The sequence below is a fragment of the Ctenocephalides felis genome, unplaced genomic scaffold (genome assembly GCF_003426905.1).
Source record: "Ctenocephalides felis isolate EL2017-DRISC unplaced genomic scaffold, ASM342690v1 CF-g0.4_SCAFFOLD_03571, whole genome shotgun sequence".
NCBI lineage: Eukaryota > Metazoa > Arthropoda > Insecta > Siphonaptera > Pulicidae > Ctenocephalides > Ctenocephalides felis.
Genome location: NW_020539725.1, coordinates 39,891,132 through 39,917,642, shown reverse-complemented (window position 1 = coordinate 39,917,642; position 26,511 = coordinate 39,891,132). Strand labels below are relative to the sequence as shown.

At 26.2% G+C, this 26,511-nt stretch overlaps 1 pseudogene; it reads right to left on the bottom strand.

The window, feature by feature from the left end:
- Positions 1–1,460: 1,460 nt before the first annotated feature.
- Positions 1,461–25,347, bottom strand: LOC113384444 (annotated as a pseudogene).
- Positions 25,348–26,511: the final 1,164 nt, after the last annotated feature.

Sequence of the window (26,511 nt, the reverse complement as noted above, 5' to 3'; positions counted from 1 at the left end):
CTGTTTTTCATGCTAGCATTATATAAGAATTTAAATAGTAAAATAAACTGTTTCACTAAATTTAATACTATAATATATTGTGCAGGATTATGGGTTAAAAAATTCGATTTACTTTTGCTTTCTTCTTATCATCATAATTTATTATTATTATTCATCATATTCTAATTTTTTTATATCTTGTGAACTTCTGGATATGCCTTTTCCAACAACCTTTTTCCTAAACAAGTTTTCCCAAACTCAGTTTGAAAAGTACTCATAAAACACTATTATCTGTGACTATTTTAAATCACCAAGAAATATTTTTGTTTTCTAGCTATTTTTTTCAAATTTTATTGATAAATTTAGGAAATCAAAAACGTTTTATATACATTATATAATTTTAATAATTTTTACAAATAATAAATATATTAAAGCTACATAAAGTTCAACTAAATATTTACAGTTGTTATAAACAATACCTAATATTAGACGGGATTTAGTTAGTCTAATTGGAATAACTGATTGTATAATCATTTATTAGTACATTAAAATGGTGCTGAGCAGGTAAATTGCAATATTTTAGCAATGTGTTGTGATACAATCATATACGCTTGTTAGCAGACTATTTTCCAAAAAATATTTTTTTTTTTAAACTTTAACATAATCACGTGCTTTATCAAATTAAATATTACTTTACATATAATATAAAAGTGTTATAAATATAAGTGTTATAAAATTATAATAATAGTGTTATAAAATGTAGAATACATTTACTTATAATACAATATTTATTCTAATATTTTCACAGCTTAATAACAAAACTAATTTATTTGCTTATTTTTTAAAATTTTGGGTCAATTTAAAACAAATTTCCTAGCTAATACTATGGGTTAAACACCTTATTGAAAATAAGTTTATCAGTTAATATTTTTTGCATTTTTATTTGCGCTTTCAATCTGTCACATATTATATGAGATCAGACATATATGTTATGACGTATTCTTATTATATTGGAATGCATTGATCATGAAAATTCACATAGATTTACTATTATATATTAATATTTAATTAAAGATTATAAATCACAATAGAAAATAATAAACTACTGCTCCATAATATCCCCATCACAGGTAGAAATATAATCTCATAGGCTCTATGTACAAAAGATAATCACTATTAATTTTGAAAAATAGCTTTTTTTTCTCAAAAACGTTGGTTTTATCTAAAACGACAACAAAACTTTCGTAAGATATGCCATCTAAAATCTCCTAAATCTATATTTTTGCCTGTGAAACCATCGATACCTGCATAAGTACAATAATTTGGCACTATATTTAGGTATATTTTTTATACATACATATTTATTCTAAATGGCATATTTTTTACTATAAATGCATTTTTCTTCAAAATATTGAATTTTTAAAAATTGAAGAATAATGATGATGATGATTGATAAATTTTGAAATATTTATGATTTCCTAAAATATCCTAAATTTAACTTAGAGTTAAAACTTAATATTTTTAAAATCTTTTACCGAACGGCATTCAGTTTGAATCTCAGCAAGAAGTATGCCAAGATACGCAGAAATAGTAAAATTGAAGTTAGGGCGATGATGTCGTTCCAAAATTGATCACCACGCATAGAAATTTCACTTAAAAATTTCTGTGGATATCTGAAAATTAAATTACTATGAATGTCTTGGTCTATATCACAAACATATACTCGAAATTGTAATTTCATTTGTTGAAATTTATATTTTTTATAAATATGCGAGTTTAATACTACTGTATAAGGACCTAACCAGAACTGGGTTACTAGCACCATGCAAAATCAAAAGCGTCCCTTCTATTTGAATAAAAACAAAAAAAATATTTACAAATATATTAAAGTAAGTAAGTAAAGTAATAAATAAAGTGAATGGAATTTTAGAACATGAATCAATTGATAAACGCATATAAATTACCGTTTATAATAAATTAGTCCACAGAAAACAGAACACAGAGCTATCTAATCAATCGAAAAAATTCATTCCAATCATCCCACGTCTTATAATGTTTTATGGACATTTCATTAATTAAACGATTCTGTAATTCATCATCCCACTTGTTCAATTCGATTAATTAACTAAGCCACTAGCAACTTCGACTTACTTGTAGTGACAGTATTTTCCTGACTCGCAAGTCAACGTGGGTCTATTCATTCCATATATGGCACCCACTAGACCTTCTAAACCATATCTCAAATATGACAAATAGGAACCCCAATGTAACCACGATGGTAGATCGCGCAGAGTGACCCCAAATCCTGCGAACATCATAACTGGAACCGAGATTGTTGGGCCCAAGAAAGTTCCATTCTGAAAATAATAGAAATATGATAGAATGTGGAATGAATTGATACCAAATGCTTATAATTTGTTATATTATTTCAAATTTATAATGAATAATTTAAGTTGAAAGATTAGTTATATATTAATATTATTTTGAATAATTAATTAAGATCAATTTGAAAATTTGATAATATTTTCATAATATCTTATTCCTCAATTCCCAATTCATCAAGTTTCTTCGCGCAAAAGTTGATTGAAATTAATCGTACAAAATGAGCATAGTATCCGAAAGACATCATTAAATTGACAATTCTCTACAAATAGTTTGATTTATTACTTACCACAACGTTAAAAATAGCACCGACCATCAATCCGACACTTTGGGCCACAAAAACTACCAGCATGGAAATCGACAGAAACATTCCAAATCTAATTAGCTCTAATGGTTGGGCGCTCATTAAATAGATGATCATAGAAAATATGATACAACTAATTATCTGAAATAGTAAATAAATTATTGTTATAACTATATATAGGTATTCTAAAAATATAATATAAATTAGTCTATATTTGGGATTCAAAACGTTTTGCCATGTTTGTAATTAAAACGCGTTCAAAATTGCTCGTTCATTAATAATAAATATTTATTTCAGCTTTTACAAGATATAATTTGGAAGTAGTTATTCAGAACTTAATTTTTACGATACGATATTTGTTCAAATATTACCCCTATTCAAAGCACATTGCAGTGCACTCATGTAATCCGAAAACTTTTTGCAGCAAATTTAGGAGTATTTTTTTTTAAATGAGATTCTTAAGTAAAATATGTATTTTATTACAATTTTTATTAAATTGCACATGATTATATATCAAATCCAAAAATAAATAACTAATAATATAGCAAAAATTCTAATAAAAAAAATTAATTAAGAAGGATTTTGTCATGGATTCACACGTTACATCTTTCCAATTCATATCATTTTGGCAGTATCAAAGTGAAAAGACAAATGAACTGCTTACAAAAACAATTACTCTAATTATATATTAATTCAACTTACCGAAACTGGTAAATCGACTATGTTGATAGCCGTATAGTATGCCTTCAAGGAATACCACCGATTAAAGTGTTCTTTCTGCAATATCGACATTTCTTGCGGAAATGTTAATATATTCAACATCATAGGGCTCATCATCTGATGCATCAGAATTGAAAATAATAAATTGTAATTATCCAGGACACGTGATCCTTTGTTTCCAGCTTGGATAAATAGTACTCCCAACATTATGCCCACCAGGATGTTGACTATTATTCGCATATGCGTCATAGTCTGAAAAGAATAAAGTTTATTAAATTAATTTGCATATAGATTGTAAAATTATAAAAGTGAATATTTTATGGTATATTCCCATACAATTAATATAAAACTTGTAATTAAATTGACATTGTTAAAAAATTGAATCGAATTGACATTCTTCAAATTCAAACTGTGATGATCAAAATCAATGGTTGGTTTTATATATTTATTTAAATTGCTTTAATAAAAAGACAAATAATTTGTCCCTACACAATTACATTTTAATTATTTTTATAAGATTATCAGCTCTATTAACAATTATCTAACCCTTTCCACTCGGATGCCGCCGCCGGCAAAATATATATAAATCTCGGAATTCGCGAGTGGAAAGGGCTAATATTTTGCCCGGATAAAAGTTTTTTATTATTATTACCGCATCTCTCCTCGATTTCAAGAATCCTCGTTTTAAAAGAACTTTAAGTTGATTCGTGATCGGCGTGGCTTGAAGTCCACTTAGATTCTGATCGGAATCTGATTTGGGCCTGATCGGATTTGCTTCTCGTAATGCTTTTAAATCTGGTAGATTTTCATGGTTTTTTAACCAGACTAATGATCTACCATTTTCAGTTCCTTCAACCATTTTGTCCATTTTGTCTATACCATGCTCCCCAGAAGCCAACTCAATAACTGTTGGACAAATTATAAAATTAGTACTTAGTAGTTAATAAAACTATGAGTTTGGCAAAATATTAAGCTATTTTGTAAGCTCATATCTTTCTATTCTCGGATTTCAATTATGAGTTTGAGCCATTCAGAATACATAAACAAAGAACTGTAGGTGAAGTTTTTTGTTATGCATTTATCTTTATTATTACCCATTATCGTTAGTGTTTATCAGTGCATTATGTGATTACTAACCGAAATCAGCTGGGTTGTGGTATTGCGGACATTGCACTCCACAGTTATCCAAGTATTCGACCAGCATGTCGGTGGTGCCCTGATAAAGACATCGTCCCTCCGCCAGAACGTAAACCTGGTCGAAAAGAGCGAAAAGCGAAGCGGACGGCTGGTGCACCGTGCAGACTATCGTTCGTCCCTGGTGGGCTAGTGATCTTAGTAATTCCACCACTTGCCGGCAGGATGACGAATCTAAACCACTTAATCGGAAAAAATAATTAATATTTAGAGAATATATGAATATAATTGATATGGAGTATAAAGTTCTTTGAAAAGATATGCAATTGCCATTTTTATATCGAAATAAGTTTATTTGTTGTAATGCTCATCTTTACAGAATAACTAATAAAATATAATATTACCTACAGTAATTAACATTTGGGTAATTAGTTTAAATTAGACAGAATAATCATTTTATTCAATAACTAAACAGTAATGATTGAAAATATCTGGTCGAAAGTTTATAAAATGAAAAACTAAATATTCTCTAGTCTAGGAACTTTAGTTTAATCCATTATTTCTATTAATGGGTTCCTAGATTTTTAATAAGTTAAAGTAATAATTCTTGCATCGTCGCCATGGTTATATTTGTTACAGCGTTGGTTGTTAGTTAAATTTGTTATTTCTTGTGCTTGTGATAGATTTTTATGTTTTAATTAATGTTCTATAACAATTACTTACGTAGTTGGTTCATCCAAAAACATAACAACAGGATTTGATATAAGTTCTAAAGCGATTTGATAAACGCTTTTTTTGACCACCTGATAGTCTTCCAGCTCGTGTATTTATATGCTCATATAAACCTAAAGTTGTTAGCGTTGACTCTATCTGAAAACCACAGTAGATAATAATAATTTTAATTTTTTTGAAATTATAATTAATTATATCATTCTAATTTATTGAATAAATGAAGATTTACAAAGTATTATGGGATGGTTTGAGTCAATTATTATAAAAAAAACCTTCGCCGAAAGGTTGTTATTAGATCATTGGAAAACTAGAATGGTATCGTTCTTAACAAGTGATTTTTCTTCTGTTTTTTGTAATTGCATACTTTGTGATATCATCAAATGTTATTTCAGAAAAACTCTAGTTTACTAACAAATAGTCTTTTTATTTTTCAAAATTTCCATAACAAAAGTACCATTACCTTTCTTGTCTGCATGTACGCCTCGGAGGCGTGCAGATACAGTTCTAGGTCTAACTACCATATGTCTAACAATTTTTAATAGATTTATGTTCAATATCTTCAAATAAGTGAAGAATTGGGTATCAATGAGATAAAACTGATGTAAATACTGAAATATACAGAGTGCTAGCTCGTTAACTCCACCAAAGAAAAGCACGCGAGGAACGATAGTAATTCATCACAGAAACTTAATTAAAAGACTCATAGATTACTCGCATTATGAAAATAGTTCTTGTTTTATTTTATTATTATTATAGAATTTATTATAGAAACTTGTCAAATATTAATATATAATCAAGATGTAGTTTAATTTCTCTACTTACGATATTTGCTTTTTCGTGTTTGGGCACGTGTGTTCCCAATTTTAAATCTGCGGCAACAACCATATTCTCTTGAACTGTTAAGAGAGGCTGCAATCGGTCATCTTGAGTTATATAACAAGACATTTTACGAAACTCATCTGCGAAGAAAATGTACATTGAGCATGATTTGATAAATAAAAGTCATGAATAAAAAATTGTTTATTAATCGATCGTTCATTTACAAAAAAAGTTTACAAAAAATACTATTTAAATATGATTTATGCTATTGTATTACGTGCATCACTGAATTAATAAGTCTCTGACGATATAGACTGAAACATTCTTAGAATAAAGTAATGCAATATGCAAAGGATACATAATAGTATGAACCACTTGTTGACAAGAATTATTGGTAGATGCAAGTTCCAGTACATACAGTTTTCTTACAAAGTATTATGATGATAGGTAAGTTTTCGCAAATCATGCACATTCCACAAACCATGTCATCATTTTGATAAATATATATGCAAATATTCCATTATAAATCATTGTTTAATTGAATGGAAATGTATAGTGTGTTAAAGAGTAAACGCACTTTTTATTTTCTCAAAAATTCCGATATTATCATATGAGGTGATAAGTTTGCAGAACAAATTCAAAATTGGTGAAAATATATTCTTTACAACGAAAATTTTGTACAATACGCAGGAATAAATAAAAAATATTTAGAGGGCTTTTTATAATCCGATAAGTCACATTTCAACTGAATATTTAATACAGAATTTTCTTTTTCAAACTTTCTGTGTACTTTATATTTTCAAACTACCAATATTATCATTATTATTTTTTTTCTTCATTATGAAATTATAAACTATATAAGTAATAGTTACCTTTCTTCTTATTCGAAAATATTCTTTAAATTATTTCTTTCCAATATAATAACAATATTCATTCAATCAAATCGGAATCACAGTTATCTTATAAATATAATATATTTTTTACTTACTGAGATCTCTTCCCCGTCCATTCACATAAACTGCACCTTCAACGCCAGTTTTTTTGTACCCTGAGAGAACGTCCAGGAGCGTCGATTTTCCGGCGCCTGATGGCCCCATTATTGCCACCAATTGATTTGGTGGTAGGCGACCATTAACCCCATGTAAAATTTCTTTATCCCCTTTAAATAAATAATATATCCGAATTAATCGACAATACATTATAAAAAACTTATAACACCAAATTAAATTTTATTATCGAGAACATATTGGCTGCTCTACATTTTTGTTACTAAACTTAGAAATAAAATTATATGCCAAATAAAGAAGAAATTGCGTCAGAAATATGTATGAATTGATTTAATATTAAATGATTTCGAATTTTCGAAGCAACGTCAATGATTATAAAAATTTTGAAAATATTTTATCTATCATATATTGTGTATAATACCGTATAATTTATTTCAGTTTGTCTAAACGCATGTGTTGCATAATTACTATTGCGTGCATAATAACATGAGAGTCAGATAATAAAGTAAATTTTAATTTCTAATTGCGTTGTCTCTGAGGCAACATCAGCTTCAAGTTACATAGAACTTGAGTTAATATAATTAAATATTTATCTGGTAATATAACTAGAAAATAATTATACAGAAAGCTCTTAACAAACGTCACAGTTTTCATAAGTGCAATTATTTAAAAAAAAATGAAAAAATATTTGAAAACTGGTATTGTAATGGTTGTTTATATTTTGTTTCCAACGTAGCAAAAGTGCAAAATTATTCTGTTTATATTTTGGTTGCAAGATCTTCTGCTAATTTTGTCAAATTTCTATGAGAATATGCATATATGCACATGAATATGCATTATTAGAACATTTTATATCTTTTTTAATTCTAATTTTTTTTAGAAGAACTATTCATTTAAGGAAACTATTTAATCAATACTTTAATATCAGTTTATATTATATCATCATATCTCTTTTTACAGATTTTTAATAATAATTTGGTGAACAGTTTTATTGTCTCTTAGTTCTTTTATTCTTATTTATCTGTTAACTCATAATTTATTTTTTATTGAATGCTTATTAAAGTTGATATTTGTCTAAGAACCGATATAATTAAAATATATTACACATTAAACTGAAACATAACACAAAGAATATGAATTTAAAAATATATACTTCAGACTATACTTGCAGTATTTTATATAAAAAAAATGTCTTTATTTACTAATCGCGTTCAAAAATTTTATACAAAGTTGTTTTGACGTCATTCACTAAACGACTTGTTTTGAATTCTAAAATTCATCTTTCCTTTCTTGTTATTTTTACGTGAAATTTTAAGATAAATTTATGGGATTTTTTTAATGCATTTGCAAACCGCAGAAATTTAGCAGCTGCATACAAACGGTGAATGAACTCATAATTATACTAAAAGAGAATTAGCGAAAATTTGGGTTAATTTATGTGACCACATAAAATTTATTTTCATTGTAACAATAAACATATTTGAATCCTACGTACAACAAAGATCAGTTTTCGATTAACATCTAGAGAAGCAAAACAAAATTTAATTACAACTGGTTCTATAATGCCAAAGACGATGACTCACCATACTCTACGCGAATGTAGAATAGTTTTGTAATGTTTTTTTGAATCTGATATGTTCAAAGGCTTTATCAAAAGAAAGGAAGTCCAAATAACAATTGCGAGATATGCGGAAATGTAACCTACTTACTTATTCACGTGTCAAATGGCTTAAATTTTGTGACTATAAAAATGTGGTGCCATAAATATAATTCAAAGTCAAAACCGGTTTGGTGGAAATTATCTATAATTATAAAACCTAATTTTATTAATTGTTTGCAAGAAATAAACAGAATATTGAATATAGTCATAATTATAATGCAGAATTTCTTAAATATAATAAAAATCATAAACTAGAGTTAGGCATACTTGAACAAATGCTATCTCGAGATACGAGCAAGTTCCTAAAAAAATCGAATAGTACTAGGCATTACAGTCCTAATTAAACTTTAATAATACTATTCAGCAGTCGCCACCATATATTTAGTGATTTTTTATCATCCCACGTGCAACTTATTCAATTGTTATCGATTCAGTGAGATTTAGTGTAATATTCTTGAATAATTTGCTCTATTTTTTGAATAAATTTTTAATTTTATATAAGCAATAAAGTTTGCATATAGGATAAACTGTATCTTTATTGTAGCTTCGTTGTAAAAAAAGTAGTGAAATTATTTCTGATTATCATAAAATTATACATCAATTTGCTTATATAAAGTTAAGAAATTTACACTTGATAAATAAAATTTTGAATTTTGATGTTGATTGATCATGCTGACTCATGTTTTAGCAAAAAGTAATCTCGTTAAAAATTAAATAAGAATGATAATTTTGAAATTATGTTTCCAAGTTTAAAGTTTGCACGCAATTTACGCACATTATTAGAGTTTAATTAACTACATTATTCAATTATGAAATCAACTAAATCTATTCCTATGATTTATTACTTTTAGGTTGAAAATTTAAAAAAAGATTATATTAAAATTAATAAATTATTGATTATAAATAAAGTTTGTAGATTTGCGAAACTGCTCATTTGCAAATAATCTAGTAGTGCAACATAAGAAATTGATTAAAATTTAAATTAATTAGTAGTTAGGTACGTTAAATATATCGATTTTTTGACTCATCAGCTAGTTTGAGAGTCAAATTTCATTTGCTTCACATTTCAGAAAAAAAGCAAATGCGTTCAATATATTACAAATACTTTATAAGAACAAACGCAGGTCATTCAAATGCAAGCTTTAATAAAAACTTGATTATTCCTGACCTGAGTCAATCGTGAAATGTTCAGCGTTACAAGAGAACTGTTGTTGACAAAAAACTTTGAATCATTTTCAAGAATATTGCTAATAAAAAACTTCGAATCTTAATGTTTCAAAGAATGTGTCAGTCAATGTTATTTTACAATACAATTAACCTCCGAAACCGGTTGCACTCACCTCACTCAGAGCGGAGATAAAGTACAAGTTCAAAGTTTCAAGGTGTTTTCATAAGATTTATTTAGAAAAAAAATCTATTTATATTGACGTCACTTTAAGGTTGATTAAATCCTTTTATTTCTAATGGCCTAGTCATCGTTAATAAGTGCGAATTGGTGATTATGCAATTCTTTTATTAATGTTCAAAATTCTTGTTTTTTATTATCAAGGTTCCGGGTGCAACAATAAATAAAGTTACGATTGATATAAAAAATCTGAAGACGTTATAAAAAATTTGCTATATAATGGTTATTGGCAACTTAAATGTTAGATCATCAATAAAATCTTAACTCTTCTATAAATTCGCTCCTAGTTATATAATTATATTGTGGATATAAACAGACAATATGCTAATCAAAAAAAAAAAATGATAACTTTGATTTTATCCGATATTAGTAAAACCGCCCGACACGGTATAATCTCTCTAAATTTTACCGGGTAAATTATATATTCGTAAGTAAATCCGACTTTTAAAAATAAAAAAAAATATTATCGTTAACTTATATTGCGTGAAATTATACATATTTTTTTGGCATTTATTCAAAATAATTCAGAGAATTAAGAATTTGTATAAATTCTAGACTCTAGAATATTGTAAATTGATTTTAGGAATTTTAAGTTTAGGATTTGAAATTAATTGCGGAATTGCGGAATTGCGTTGAATAGTTTTGCGCAAACATCAGTTGAACAGTTTCTTCTGAATTAACAGATGCCGAAAAGTGTCATTTTTTATTTTATTGCTCTTAACTTCTTAATTATTAGTGGAATTGCCAAACCGAACTTTTGTAATTGGCATGTGAAAAATTGTTTAGGGCAAGATTGTAATTTGTTGGAACTCATATTGATCAAATCAATTATTTTTGAGATCTATAGCTAATAGCTAAAGTATAACTAAATTCATAAAATATGGAGAGCATCATTATTTACTTGGAAAACTTTTTCAATTCAGGGAGCGTCCATTAACCACGTGATGGCTTTTTTAAGGATTTATGGACCCCCTCTCCCCCTTGGTGATACGTGATGATATTCAAAATAACCCCCCCCCCTTCTCCACCAAACATCACGCGTATCTTTAGTTATGAGAAAAAATTGTAAAATTTTGGATTTTTTTTAAATGTATGGATTTTTTTGAAAATGTTTGGATTTTTAAAAAAAAAAATCAGGTAACTAATAAATACACGTGATATCTCACTCTCCTCCCTCCCCCAAGTGATATTCCGTGATTTTTTGTCAAACTCCCCCGCCCCCTAAAAAACCTCTCGCGATTAATGGGCGCCCCCTAACAAAATAAGTCGTTATTTTATTGATTTAAAGATTGATTACACAATGTGGTCTATTTCTTACTACTTTTCCGAGTATAATCTCAAAAAAAGATTAGACAGCAAATTAGATTATATTTCTTGATCTGCAATAAATACTCATTACTTTCATATTCGCGAGAATGATTTGATTTGTACTATAGTGTGCAATGCAATTGCGACCCGAACCAGCCCTAAACAGGCGTGCTCTGAATTAACTGGGTGTAATGGTGTGAAAAATTTTTTAATGATATTTTCCAGAATTATTTTTCTATTACAGTGTTATTGTCCTAGATGCAGTAAGTTCATAAATCAGAATCGCGATAATGTTTGTTCATGGCACGCTTTTGTCATGTTGTCAAACGCGCGTGGCTTCTGAGATAAGTAGCCACATGCTGAGGGCAAAGTTGACCCGATTTATTTCTTTATCCGATCATTCTTAGCAATAACATAAATACGAAATGAAAACACTATTTTAAAGAATAGAATATGCCTAATCAATTAGACAAATCAAATTGAGATGTTATTTTAATTATTTTAATAATTTATTATATGGGCCTTCTTCGCGTCGAAAGGTAAGGTCCATTAACAACGTGAGGGGTTGACAAAAATCACAAAATATCACAAGGAGAAAGAGAGTATCTAAAAAGATATCACGTGTAATTATTTTTTACCTGAATTTAAAAAAAAATTAAAAAAAAAGTATTTTTTATTAGAACACTTTTTTGTTGGATAGAAACAATATAATTATGGGTTAAAATTAAAAATAATCAAAGATTAGAAAATACTTCAAAGAAGTACATATTCAGAAAAGTAAAGAAGAGTAAAAATCTGTTTATTCTTCAGCTGAAAATGAATGCAACCTCAGGCAATAAATTTAAAAACTATATATGTATATATGTTTAAATAATATTACAGAGTCCAATTGCTTTTGTCTGTTTAAATTAATAATTATTTATTTGATGTTAAATCTATAAGATAAATTCAGATTTTATTCTATTTTAATATATTTTGATAAATTAAAATAATCACTTAATTATTATTAAAAATGATTTTGCTCATTTTTATGTGATATAATCTTATTTAACTATCATTAACTGCAATTTTATCTGCCTCAGTAATAATTTAAACCTGCTTTATATTTTATTTCCTGATATTTTTGTTATTGATACTCTACTATACATTGAGTGTATAGTTCATCATATGGTCGAAGTCGATTATTAAAAATGATTTAACCCCTATTTATGTGATATAATCTTAGTTAAATATGATTAACCACAGTCTTATCCGCTTATAGAAATCAATTTTAATCTTCTTTATATTTTATTTCCTGATATTTTTTGTTATTGATACTCGTATATAGTTCATCGTATGGTCGAGGATCTCGTGCAATTTTTTCCTGCTCCAGATTGTGATAATAATTATTATATTTAACAATAATAATAACAATATTATACATCGGAGTGTGTTTATCTCATTTACGTCATGATCTGTCGTGAACTTTGTGTAGAACTAACAGATTGTCAACATTTTTTAATTTGATCTTTTAAATTGAAACTGATGATTAATTATTGTGAAAACAAATGGTTTAAATATGAAAAAGATGTTAGTATTCGTTATGCTATTGATTTAATTGACACACAAAAATGTAAAATTTAATAATAATTAATTAACTGCAAATTTAATATGTGAACAATATTTTCAAAGTAAAATTCAGTGGATATTTTATTCAGTTTTCGAAATATTTGAAAATAATTAAAAAATTCAAAATTATTTAAGTTTTGAATTTGTATATAATGTTGATGTATATAATTCGCCCAATTACATCATATTATTTTAAAATTTTCCTATATCATTAATTCTATGCTTATTTATATTTGATCGTGATATTTGTTTATTGCTAACTATCTTTGCAAGTTATCAAAAATTGGCTGAACATGCAAACTATAAATATATTAGTATACATAGCTTTCTACTAATGCATTTAATCATTTGAATAAAATATTTTAAATTTAGTTTTGATTTTCATAATCTGTCACCAACTCTAACTTATACTTGCAAACCAAACTAGCTAACTTTTGTGTATAAGTGTATGTAGTAATTTATTGGATATGAATTGTATTTGATAAAAATTTAATTTTTTTAATAATACATTACGGCTCTATAATAAACAATGGATGGCATAAAAATAACGATTACTTTCCATTTCTCACCAGATAACTCTCTACATAACTTTATTCGGGGAATTATGCATATCCAATTCATTCTTATGACATATCATATTATTCTTCCTGTATAACAAGAGTTATGAAATATGGTTCTAAGTATCAAAACAGACTTCGTTTGTATTATATATTGCATAAAATTTATTTAATAATATTGTGCTAAATGACGTTGACCCAGATTGGCATTAAATTCATGTCATCATAATAACTTTAGGTAGTAAAATGAATGAGTTTATGTGCCATAGCCAATGAAGATAGTTTAGTATTCCGAAAAGAAATTTGAGGAACACAAATAATTTATTATTCATTGATAATTTTATCATTTAGATTGAGTGTTTTATTAGTAGTTTATGAGAAAAACGTATTATATATTTAAATACACAAAACTTAACTATCTGAAGTTTGCAGAATAATTTCAGAAAGTTAAAATTTGTTTAAGAAAATTACAAAATTCAAAAATAATTTTAAAAAAATACATAATTTTTTAGAATATTTGCAATAAATTGTAATTTAATATATCTTCTATAATATTTACCTAATATTAAACATAGTAAAAAAAATTAATGATACTCAAAAATCAGTGCCAATCATAAAAAATGGTACGTTCGTTACTCGAAAAATCGGACAAATTAATAGAATAAATTCAAGAGAGAATATATATGAGTATATATGATCTTAATATAAAATTCAACAATATTTTTCAATAAACTAAAAATTGTGCGTCTCTATAATCGGAAAGACAAGTTCTACTACAACTTCAATACATTTTTCACTAATTAGAAAAAATTTCAATGAAAGTATTCTCAAATCTGCATAAATATTTATTGGCAAAAATTTTCTGTGAAGTAAGTGAGAAAAATTAGGATATTACATATTTCTGCACAACATTGGCTACGAAAAAAAATTTTTATTTGCATAGTGGTGAACAGCCTATTTTTAATCCAAATTAAATCACAATTACTTCCAATACATACTCCGTAAAAAATATACTATATGACAATTCTAATTTTCAACTTCATTATAAATTTGAAAATGATTCCATAAATGAACGAAAATATTAGCAAAGTTTAATGCGCAATTTTACTTCATAACTGAATGGTTATTGTTTATGGAAAATTTTATTATATAATTAATTTCATTTTATTGTCACTGGAATCCGGATAAATTTATAAATAAATCGTGGACTTGATTTAAAAGTGTCCTTTTCGTTTGAGTTTATTTACAAATCGCACGACCCGCGTTTGTTCCCGAGATAACCGCGGCGGTACAAAGTTCACATTCCCACAATATTTCTTAACACTAGAGTCTTATTAAATATATTCTCATCTTAGGAATTCACTTTTCCTATGTTATAAAATCAGATATTAGTAAATAAATTATATGAGTAATACAATTAAATCTAATGACATCATCGACTCAATGGATAAATAGACTTAATATGACATAGTATAACTAACAAGGAGAACCTCAGGTTTACTCTTCTGGGTTTTTGATGAAACTTGATAGAGTTGACAGTCGAACCGAATTGTTTAAAATATTATAGGCCTGTGAGAAGTGGTTTAATCATAAAAATTAATTAAAGTTGCGAAAAATACGCTGCACGCTATATCTATGCGTAACTCTTATTGTAAGTGGCAATTTCCTTAAGGCACGTTGTAAGAATTTAAGTTTTTGATATCGGTGTAGCCGTTTTTGGGAAAATGTTGGTGAAATTTTGACTCTGATACATACTTTTCCTAATTCTGGTGCTAAAGAATTCAGGAAGATTTAAAACGTCTAAGAAACCTAAAATTAGCAAATCAGATTTGCTAGCTAATAGTAAAAAGTCTCCTTATGAAAGTTAAAAACGTGTCTATTATAATCACGCAAATATTTCTTTGTTACGCAAGTTTTAAATCCTATTAGTTATTATATTATATTATTAGTACAATGGTCAATGAATAAGATTTCCATAATAAATAAATTTTCCGGTGATTTCATATAATTGATTTATCCTATTCAAAGTTCTATTTCCCAAGACGTATATGTGACAGATCAAAGTTTCTGCATGCATTAATATTGTTTTCTTCGAACTGCAATGCAAATTTCTTATAATCATAAAACATATGTGCACACATATTATTGATATTTTGTTTATTTAACAATTATCGCGAACGATCATTTGTACAATCTGATGGTGTTAGCGTAGAACGCTATGTTATAATAAATAGAAAGCTGGGGTTATATATTTTCTAATAACACTTTTTATTAAATCTGTTTAAGGTATATTTCCAAGATTTTCTATTGCAAGAGCAGACAATGTTAGCAACTTCTTAGAATAGTGAAGAAAAGAAAAGTTTTTGTTGAAATAAATATGAAATCTTTCTTCATTATTATTAGTAGATTATTCTCCTCATTAGTAAACTTAACATAACCAACTAAGAAATTCGTTTTTGAATTTTTTTTTCTTAATTTTCTAGTTATTTTTTTTCCTATACTTCTGACTATGTTTGAGCCCCTCATTTCTTAAAGATAAAAATGAAAAACTTGCACATTAAGGTTACGCTCATAATCCTTTTCTGTGCATGAGAAAATTTCAGTTGGGCATTTCATTTTCGAGGAAAATTTTGAGATATTTAATTTAGTTCTAAATATTATAGAAATAACTTACCATAGATATGTACTCTATTTTCGATCAAAAGATAAAGAGTGTTAAAATGTTCATAAAATATGTCTTTATTTCAACACCAGACAATCACGGATAATACAAATATAAACTTCAGATAGATAGAGAACAGAAAAAACTAGATTAGTCTTCTACCTAGAAATGAGATATTTCTTCATCTCGAAGAAACATCTATTTAATTGCATATTTTGTAATTCGAATGTGTGCATGTAACTAAAACAATGAATGTGAGAATGGTGATTTCAACATAAAAGGTCTCAAGCAATATTTTATTTTAAATGCTTACTTTATTATATTTTTTATTCTACCTTTCAAATTAATACTAAAAATTATAACAAATACCAATAAAAATCGATAATTCAAAGATGACGTACAGAATATTTAATTTGCAATCCTTAAAAAATGTAAAAATTTTATATAAAAAATATTTAAAAAATGTAAAGACAGAAAATAAGTTAATATTAATTAGGGCTCGCTTATAAATGAATAAATAAAAATCCTAAGTAAGTATTATTAAAAGTATATTATAAATGACAGCATATATACCACCTCAGTGGTATGTACAGGTAGAATAGAATAGCTAGAAGTACAATAAAATGAAAAATTTTGTTACGAAAATATGCATTAAACGTGTGATTTACAGCAAAGTTAATTAGTGTATTGCACCAGCTCTCTTGCTATCATTTCACATATTATTTATCATAAACCAGGAGACTTATATATGTAGCAGAATGTCATTATGTTATGATTCTGTTTGAAAAAATGTCACCTCGCTGATAGCCCGTCGAACGCAAAAAGAATAAAAATTTATACTACGCGATACATGTGCTATAAATATTTACTTCCGTAAATTCAAAAATTCGTCATGCGTATGTGATGTTTATATGCACGGATAGAATGTGACACATTATTAATTGGAGGTTTAATAATATGCAAATACTAGATATTTAGAAAAATGTATCTGGATACATACTATAATATGCCTTTAGATACACAAAACGATAATCGATCTTGCAGACAATTATTCAAGACAAGAACTATTTTACAAAGCATTTGGATTTAAATTTACAGGACCTTTGTCTTACACTTCTTTTTGTAAGATACATAATTTTCTACGTATTCATATTTTACTTCTCTTCAATCTGTCAAATATCCTAAAAAATCAACTAGGCAGTATAAGTTAGAGGTACCTACTTAAAATATAAATTTACTATAAGCTTGCAATTAATATTGCAAGCTTATCTAAAAAATAGGATTTTTGTTAATTGATTACAAACTAATTAAGAGAAAATGTTAATGCCGATAGATTATATGCACAAAATTTACAGTAGTTCTGAAAGTACATTTACAATTCTAAGTTCCATTAAAAAGAGGATACAAAATATTTACTCTATTTTTTCAGTTGATTAAATTCTTTCAATTTTTATAATTTACTATTAAAATTTACTGTAAGTATATAGCAAAATAACATTGCAAACTTATTCGAATATAGGATATTTTTTTAATTGATTACAAACTAATTAAGTGAAAATGTTAATGCTGATAGATGTACTGCCCAATTTACAGTACTTCTGCAAGTGGTTAGAAGAATTTTAGGTTTCTAAATCGCATTAAAAAGATTGTGCAAAACATTTACTCTATTTTTTCAATTGATTGAATTCTTTCAATTTTTATAATTCATTTTTAAAAATTATTTTGCAGTTATAGAGTTATGTGAAACAAATAAATAGTTCTTGCACTTGTTCAAATTATTTGGATCTTATGCATATATTTCAAATACCATCCTTGTTCGGAAACATATTTCTAAATAGAGATAGACAAAGAAAATTCAGCAAACAATATGAAAAGCAGATGTTTTATAGTGTTTTAGTCTAATTCACTATAACCTCGTTTTTTAAATAATCATATGTTAACATTAAAATTATATGTACTTAATTATTGTCTCACTATACGTATGTATTTTCATGTCTGATACCGTTAGCTAAATTATCACATTCAACGTATGTTTCGAACGTATATTTATTCATGGAAATTGTCTTAAAGTGCAAAATGCATCTGAAGAAAATTACACCTTAGGCGTCCTTCGAAAAATTGCATTTACCAATGATAATAATATAATAGTTACCTATGTTACCTAGTTAAGTGAACGTAAAATGAGATATTCAACTAGTATTTATAATTTATATGAGATTTATGATATTAGGTAATGACGTTATTGACCTACTTGGTAGCATAATATAATTTAATATTAAAATCAATCAAATAAAAGTCTAAAAGAGTTTTAAAGTTATACACTAAAAGAGAATTCCTTGCTTATGAATTTTAAAATATTTTCCAATTAATTCCATTATATGTATAAACATTTTTATCCCCTACATGACTAAAACAAATAACGATACTGGTTGTTTTACTAACGAAGACTATTAAATATAAAAATATTTAATAAAACAACTCATTTTTATTATGTTCAAATTTTGAATTAAAATGATATTTTTTATATTTGGTGAAATTCGATAACGATATTTCCTACAGTATTATTTTCTTTATATAAGGGATGCTAAATTTATATGGGCTTTGAAAAGTTGATTATACTTCTATGTAATTCATACTTCGAAAATTATAATTTTTGAACAATGAAAAATTAATATTCCGGAAAAAGATTATTGATAATTAATAGTACATGATGCTATTGAAAGAAAAATAAAAGAAGTGAAAGAAATGTGTTTTTGTTTACACATATAATTTTTAGGCTCAAATGACGAAAACTAACCGAAGAGTTGTAAAATATTATTTTGAAAAATAATAGTGGAGAAAAAAATCCGATAAATTTGGCAATGATAAAGTAGATATTGCTCGTGGTTAAAAATGGAAATTTCGAGACATATGTCTATATGATTTCAATCTATTTTTCTGAAAGCTCGAACAAACAGGAACCAAAACTTAAAAAGGAAATTGAGCATCGCGGCGCAGGTGATAGATATGCAAAGATGCAAATATTTTGAAAGCATAAAATAAAATAAAATATAATAGATTAAAACAAGTTTAGTAGAATACTACAAAAATTTCAGTTCAATACTATATTTTTCTCTGACTCACCTTTCCTGAACCCCAACGACACGGTCATCTTGATGTCTTTGAACTGTATATCCACAGGCGTCTTCGGGCAATCCGTGAGTGCCTCACTTTGCGACCTCGGCCGACTATAGAACGAACCATTGTCTGATGGTAAAGGCTCCCTTAAAGGTTCTTGTGGTACCGGTAAGGAACAAGATTTAGGTTCCACAACTTGAATGTCACAACCCACTCCAATTGTGCTCGTCATTGTCAAATAAGTTACAAACAAAAAATCACTAACGATATTAAAATTACTTTTTCCGTCTATTTCTGCACAAACGAATCTTTAATGGCACTGATAATTCTAAGTACTGCTTATTGTCAACATCTCGGATGATACTTGTTCAAGCACGTGTTAAAATCTGGAAGAAAAATATTTATGAAATAGTTACACACTCGCACTCTATCATATTTCATCGCATTTTTTTAATTATTAGCCATGGTAACATTTAAGTGATAAGGCCACTTAAGATATAAGATTGATTATGATATAAAATGTTAAACATTAAACAGCGTGATAAGTTTTGACACGTGTTTCATAAGGTTAGAAAAGTATAAAATTGTGACTATTAGGGTATGGTCATTGTGGAAAAAAGAAAATTGATATAAATCATTGCCACACAATTATATTAACATTTATACCAAGATAAAGTAAATATACAAAAACCGACTTGGAAAGTTTATATTTTCATTTATCCTGTATATACAAGGTGCACTATTTAGTTATATTGAATAAATTATTTCTGAAAAACATATGTGAAGAAATATCATTCTCATATCGATTATAATTTATTTTCAAGAAATAAGGATATTTACAACTATTACAAATTATATAATCGATTTTCAAAAACAAGCCCTTTCACTTTAAATTACCCTCCTTGTATAATTATATTCGTATAATAATTAGGTATGAAATAAAAGATGAAAAACTAAACACTTAATTAACAGAAATTCGTAGACAAAAAAACAAATATTAATAGTGAATCCCAGAGAATATACATGCAAATCCAATATTTATATTTAGCAAATGTAAAATCTAAAAAATATGGCAAAAACTTGTCGAGTCGTTAATATGCACGCAAAGCAGTTTTTTTCTGTTATAGAAATCTATTAGTCGTTATCAGTGATTTTATTCATAATATGTACGTAATTAATTACATGATATTAATACAAATAAATATTTTTTATTAATAAGAAACCAAACTAGTTTTTTGACATGTTTACATTATTACATGTTCAATAATATATCAATTAGCACTATTTAATACCATGATGTTTATTGTATAGAATTGTTTTTAAATTTAATTATTCATTACATTAAATATTTGCTTAAATATTATTCGACATGATCATTTGTTGTTATTAATACAATGAATTAGTTATTTAGAAAAATAAAGTATTATAATTAGTTTCGGTTCAGCATAATCTATTGGCAACTATATATTAAAACAAAACAAAAATTGTATCCGCACACACACATACATTAATTTTTTCTAAGGTATGCCAAAATTTTTAGAAACCTCTGAAACGTAGAGATATATAAAAATTTTCATTTTCGATTTTTTTGCGATTACTATAACTTACCCTAAGGGAAGTTAAAAATTATGTTTGAACTTTACTCGTGTGCAATTTTATTTATAAAGTGTTTGTAAACAAATCGATGACTTCAACAAATCTTCCAGGTATTTTTCGTAAAATATCATCTTTAGGAAAAAAATATTTGTACTGGTCTATAATTTCAGAAAACGTTTGCATATAAAAGCAAACATCAAAATGTCGAATTCAATAAATTTTGATTAAAAAATAAAATAATTAAACAATAACCAAATCTCGAAAGATATGCTTTGAACTATCTCTACATTCAAGTCCATGACCTATACTAAATAAAACATATCGCTGAAAGCGCCGGTAAACTTGCCTACCTTGAGATCAAATGTATACATATACAGTGCAATCTGAGTAATCCGATATTAAATGCATTTTTGTTGAATTATTGTATAAAAAATATTGTGATATATGCACATTCTTCTAGGTTCTATTTATCTAAAGAATTAACGTAGCACTTAATCATTTATATCACGTGTATATATACATATACATCATATTTTAAATGGAATATGTAGAACGTTTTATGAATACATTAATATCGATGTGATAAATCACGATAAAAAATATCTAAGTGAATTATTTAAATCCATTAACCCAACTTTTATAGACAATGTTAACATATATACATTTTTAATTCCGTCTTATATAAATTTGAGTTTTTTAAATTGTTTTGTTTCCTTAAGAAATGTTGAGTTCAAGTTTAAATTCACACCTTCAACTATAAAATTGCCTTTTTGGGGAAGGCTTTTAAACACTTTTTTCTGGTATTGCAACTTTTCGATTATTAATAAGATTTAAAAATATTTTATTTGCTGAATTGGTTGAATATCTAAGCTAATGATTTTATATTTCACATTTGTTTTTATATAATAATGATAAAATATTTTTTCTAATTATACTCATTGTTAGAAATACGTACCATATGATTTACATACTTTTAAAGACTTTATCTTAAATTTGATAATTTCATTTTATTATCGTTTGCAATGTATTTATTAATTTTATCATTCTACAGTGCATTATTATTATTTAGACCTTGAGAACAAATAGAAATAATTAGGATCTACAATGTTGTTTGTTTTATTTAGTAAATTAGTCACTAATATAAGTACGACTATTTTATTTTAAAATTTTATATAAATATAAATTTTAAAATTTTATAATAATATTTCAAAGAAAAGTGTTACGTTGGTGCGCAAGGTGGTCAACAACATTAGCGAGGTGCACAAAGTTAAATTGTATTAATTAAGAAAAAATATTAGTATGCAGTTATTCGAAAACCGATCAATAAATTAATAGAAAAAAAAACGAATCATTTGAATGACTAAATGCTACAACCTTAAGATATATTTGAATTTGTGAACATTCTAAACATTTTGTCTCATAACTGCGAATACTAGAGAGCAAAGAGTTGAGATGAGAGGAGCTAGCTTTTTTATAATTTTTATTATCATATTTTACGCATTAAAATTTTGTTATGAAATATAAGACTTAAGTATAGACCTATAATTTTTTTACGCCTTTTGTGCTTTGCGTGCAAAAAAATTATTATTGAAAACGTGCTCTAATTAAATGTAGGTGCTATTTGTTTTAATTTGCCCGAGGCAAATATTACAAGTTGTATCAAAAATATAATCAGGTGCGCACATATTTGTATCTATTTCTAAAACAAAAATATTGTTAATTTAAAATAAGTCAATCTGTTATATATACAGATGCAAGTTTCATTTACAATCTTTCACAATCTTTGAAAATACAATTTGCAAGTATGTATGAAAGTTACAAGTCACGACTTGTAAACATCGTATTGTTAATTCAAGATCATGAGAAATTGATCAAATATAATTTATTGGGTTATAAATAATAAGAAAAATATTGACTCAAAAAATAAGAGATAACCCGAATCTTTTATGCGGCATTCAAAAATCTTATCAGCAAACTGCACCTTCGATACTGGACTAAAAATTATTTTAAATTTAATTATGTGTTATCGATATTATCTTTTTGTTTTTAATCTAGATATTATCGATGAACAAATAACAATAGATTTTTGATAAGCTGGGTACAAAGTTTAAGTACGCGATTTGATACATCATTAAAAGTATTTAGTTAATTACATTTTTAAAATACTTGTTATTAATCTTTTATTAATATGGACAGTTAAATATCAATTTGATGATTTGATTGTAAATTTATTAAAAAAAAAGAGAATTTTCTGAAGAACTTAATGCATGTTTGTAGAATATTATTAAATAGATACTTTATAAATTGTTAACATATTAACATTTATTTAAATATTAAAGTTGTAAAAATATTATAATTTTATATTGTAAATAAATAAAAATATTATAATAATGTTTAGTGCTAGTTAAATTAAAAAAGCACATTGACCTATGAGTTTTTAAAATTACATTATTAGTTTGAAAACTTAATGTTTGAATATTAGTGTAACAATATGAATTAATTTATTACATTTGACACATATTAGTATGAATACGCACATATAAATGTGTAACACATATTATATGTTAAAGAGTCATTTATTTTTGCTGAGTGCACAAATGTCATAAATAAATCTTACTTATCACATTGTGTTAAGAGAAATTGCAGCTTTGAAAGTATTGAAACGAATTAAAATAATAATTTAGAAAAATATTGATTTTATGATTTCAAATATGCAAGAATCATGAGCTCGAAAATGAAAAATAATTGTACAATTTAAGTCCTCAGTTCATCTTCAGATATAGGATTATTCTTATTCTTAGCTTGATAAAATTATATTAAATTTATATTTTACAATTTAATGCAATAGTTTTTGTGTGTGATTTATAAATATATTTAAAAATAAAACATCTAAATCAAAATTACTATATTATAGTATATAAATTATTTAGCAGCTTTAAGAAATCCAGTAACTAGAATAGTCTGCTAGAATATTTGTTGTTATAACAAGTTAACAGAGAAAAAATACATTCCAATTAAAATTGAAATGTTCAAATACAACAATTCGGAATGAACCAACTTTTAGATCAAATATATTTTTTCTTATTCTTTGTGTTCATATTAAATATTGAACAATATTTAATATAGAAAACGAATTATTCTTCATTTTCTTAAGCATTTTTTATAAAACTATTAGATTTCTGATTATAATTCTATTATATTGAAGCTGACTAACGACCATACAGAGACAAACTGGTTTATAAACAAATAAAACACGACTATTAAAGATTTTTGTTCATTTTCTTTAGGTATTATTATGAGTATGAACGTCAATACGAATATTTTAATTAAATAATAAATAATATGAAATAATTTAAAATTAAATAAAATTAAAAAAATTAAATCAAATAATTAAAATGATTTCCACCAGATAATGTTTCCCTATGGTAATAAAAATAGTTATAAAGTTTTAAAATATAGAAAGAATTAAAAAAATAAAGAAATTGCTTAAAATGGCACCAATACACTGTATGAAATTATGTTAATTTTATCTTAAAATTAGTTTGTTATTAAAATTTTTATACATACGAGGAATTTAATTTATTTATTTTAATCATTTTTATATAAATAGGAAGTAAAGAGAGAATCGATTTTTTAAATTTATTTTAAAATTTCTTCGCATATTGAAAATATAAAAAAAATGTGTTTATAAATGCACTATAATAGTTTTTAATTTTTACCAAAAAAGCCGATTTGCTAATTTTATGTTTTCTCGACGTTTCAAGCCATTCTGAATCGAATGAGATCAAATTTGGAAAATAAATTTGGAAAAAGTATGTGTGTGTGTATGTATTGATGGTGTATGTGAGCCGATTTTTTAATTTGTTCTTATATTAATATTATTTGAAAAATATTTTTTTCGCGAGATGAATATAAATAGCAAACACTACAGATACAAATATGAGTATAAGCGGAGGTCAAATTCGTTTAAATCCTGATTTATGATATCCATTTATTAATTTATAAGTACGAACGCCAATACGAATATTTTAATGAAATAATAAATAATATAATATAATTTAAAATTAAATAAATTAAAAAAAAAATTAAATTGAAATGATTTCCACTAGTATAGTTTAAATTCTTTTGTTACAATAGATAACGTTTTCCTAATAATAAGAAAATGCAAATAATTATAAAGGGTACTCACCAGAATCCAATGTACATTACAAACACATATTATGAATACACAAACCAATTTAATAAAATTAATCACTCATGGAACCTTCAAATGAAAAAATCAAATTCAGGACAATTGTAACTTAACGAGCGTGCGTTTCGCCGTTAATGACCAGTGACCAGTAACCAGTGACCAGTCGTCAGAGCATCCGACTCGAACTGATTTGACTGACGATGACGAGCGACTGGACGAGCGAAGGGGAAACGAAAAACGATTCCTATCGGACATTCTCCCTACTCTGGCAGAGACTATTGCTCGTCGACTGAAAATTTAATGGAATTGGGGGAAATGAAAATTATACATAATATAATCAAATAATCAAATAAAATAACATCCCATTAAATTTATTATATACTTATATGTTAAAGATTTGTATAAATTTCATGTGTGTTAAATTAATTCCAACGAATGTTGAATCGTTGGTTAGATGTTATTTTAAATATTTGGTCAGAATTGTCGTCGTTCATATGTTATTTTTAATTTAATTTTACAAATTATATACGTTTAGCTTTCGTACAGACTTGATTGTTAATCATATCTTTTGAGCATTTAGTGTGGTTTTATGGGTTATTAGTAAATCGAAAAATTATAGTCAACTGAACAATTAATAGAATTGTTGGAAATTAAAATTATACATATAATAATCAAATCAAATGACATCCCATTAAATTTATTATATGTTTATAAGTAATGTTAAGGATTTAAATAATCTTCATGTGTGTTAAATTAATTCCATTTCAACGAATGTTGAATTGCTGGTTTGATGTTATTTTGAAAATTTGGTCAGGATCGTAGTCGTTCATATATATTTTTAATTTAATTTTACAAATTAAATACATTTATTTTTTGTACAGACTTGTTTATTAATCATATCTTTTGTTCGTTTAGTGTGGTTTTGTGGATTATTAGTAAATTGAAAAATTATAATGGGGTCTATAAACACGTGAGGCTTAAAGGAAGAGGAAAGGTTTGACAAAATATCATAAAATATTACGTGCGGTAAGGGGGGTGGGGTGTAAGATATCACGTATATTCATTTTTTACCTGAATAAAAAAAAATTGAATTTTATCAAAAAAAATGAATTTTACGATTTTATATTTTATATCTTTTAACTATGTACTAAAAATTATAGTGATTTATGGACGACTCCAGCCCAAAAATCCTTAGAAATTGATAACGTGATTAATGGACGACCCCTAACATGAATACTAATTTTTTTAATTTAGTAATCATGTGACTAATTACATAAATTTATTATCTATTTTGATAATTGATTTTATTTTTAAATTTTGCTTTCTTGT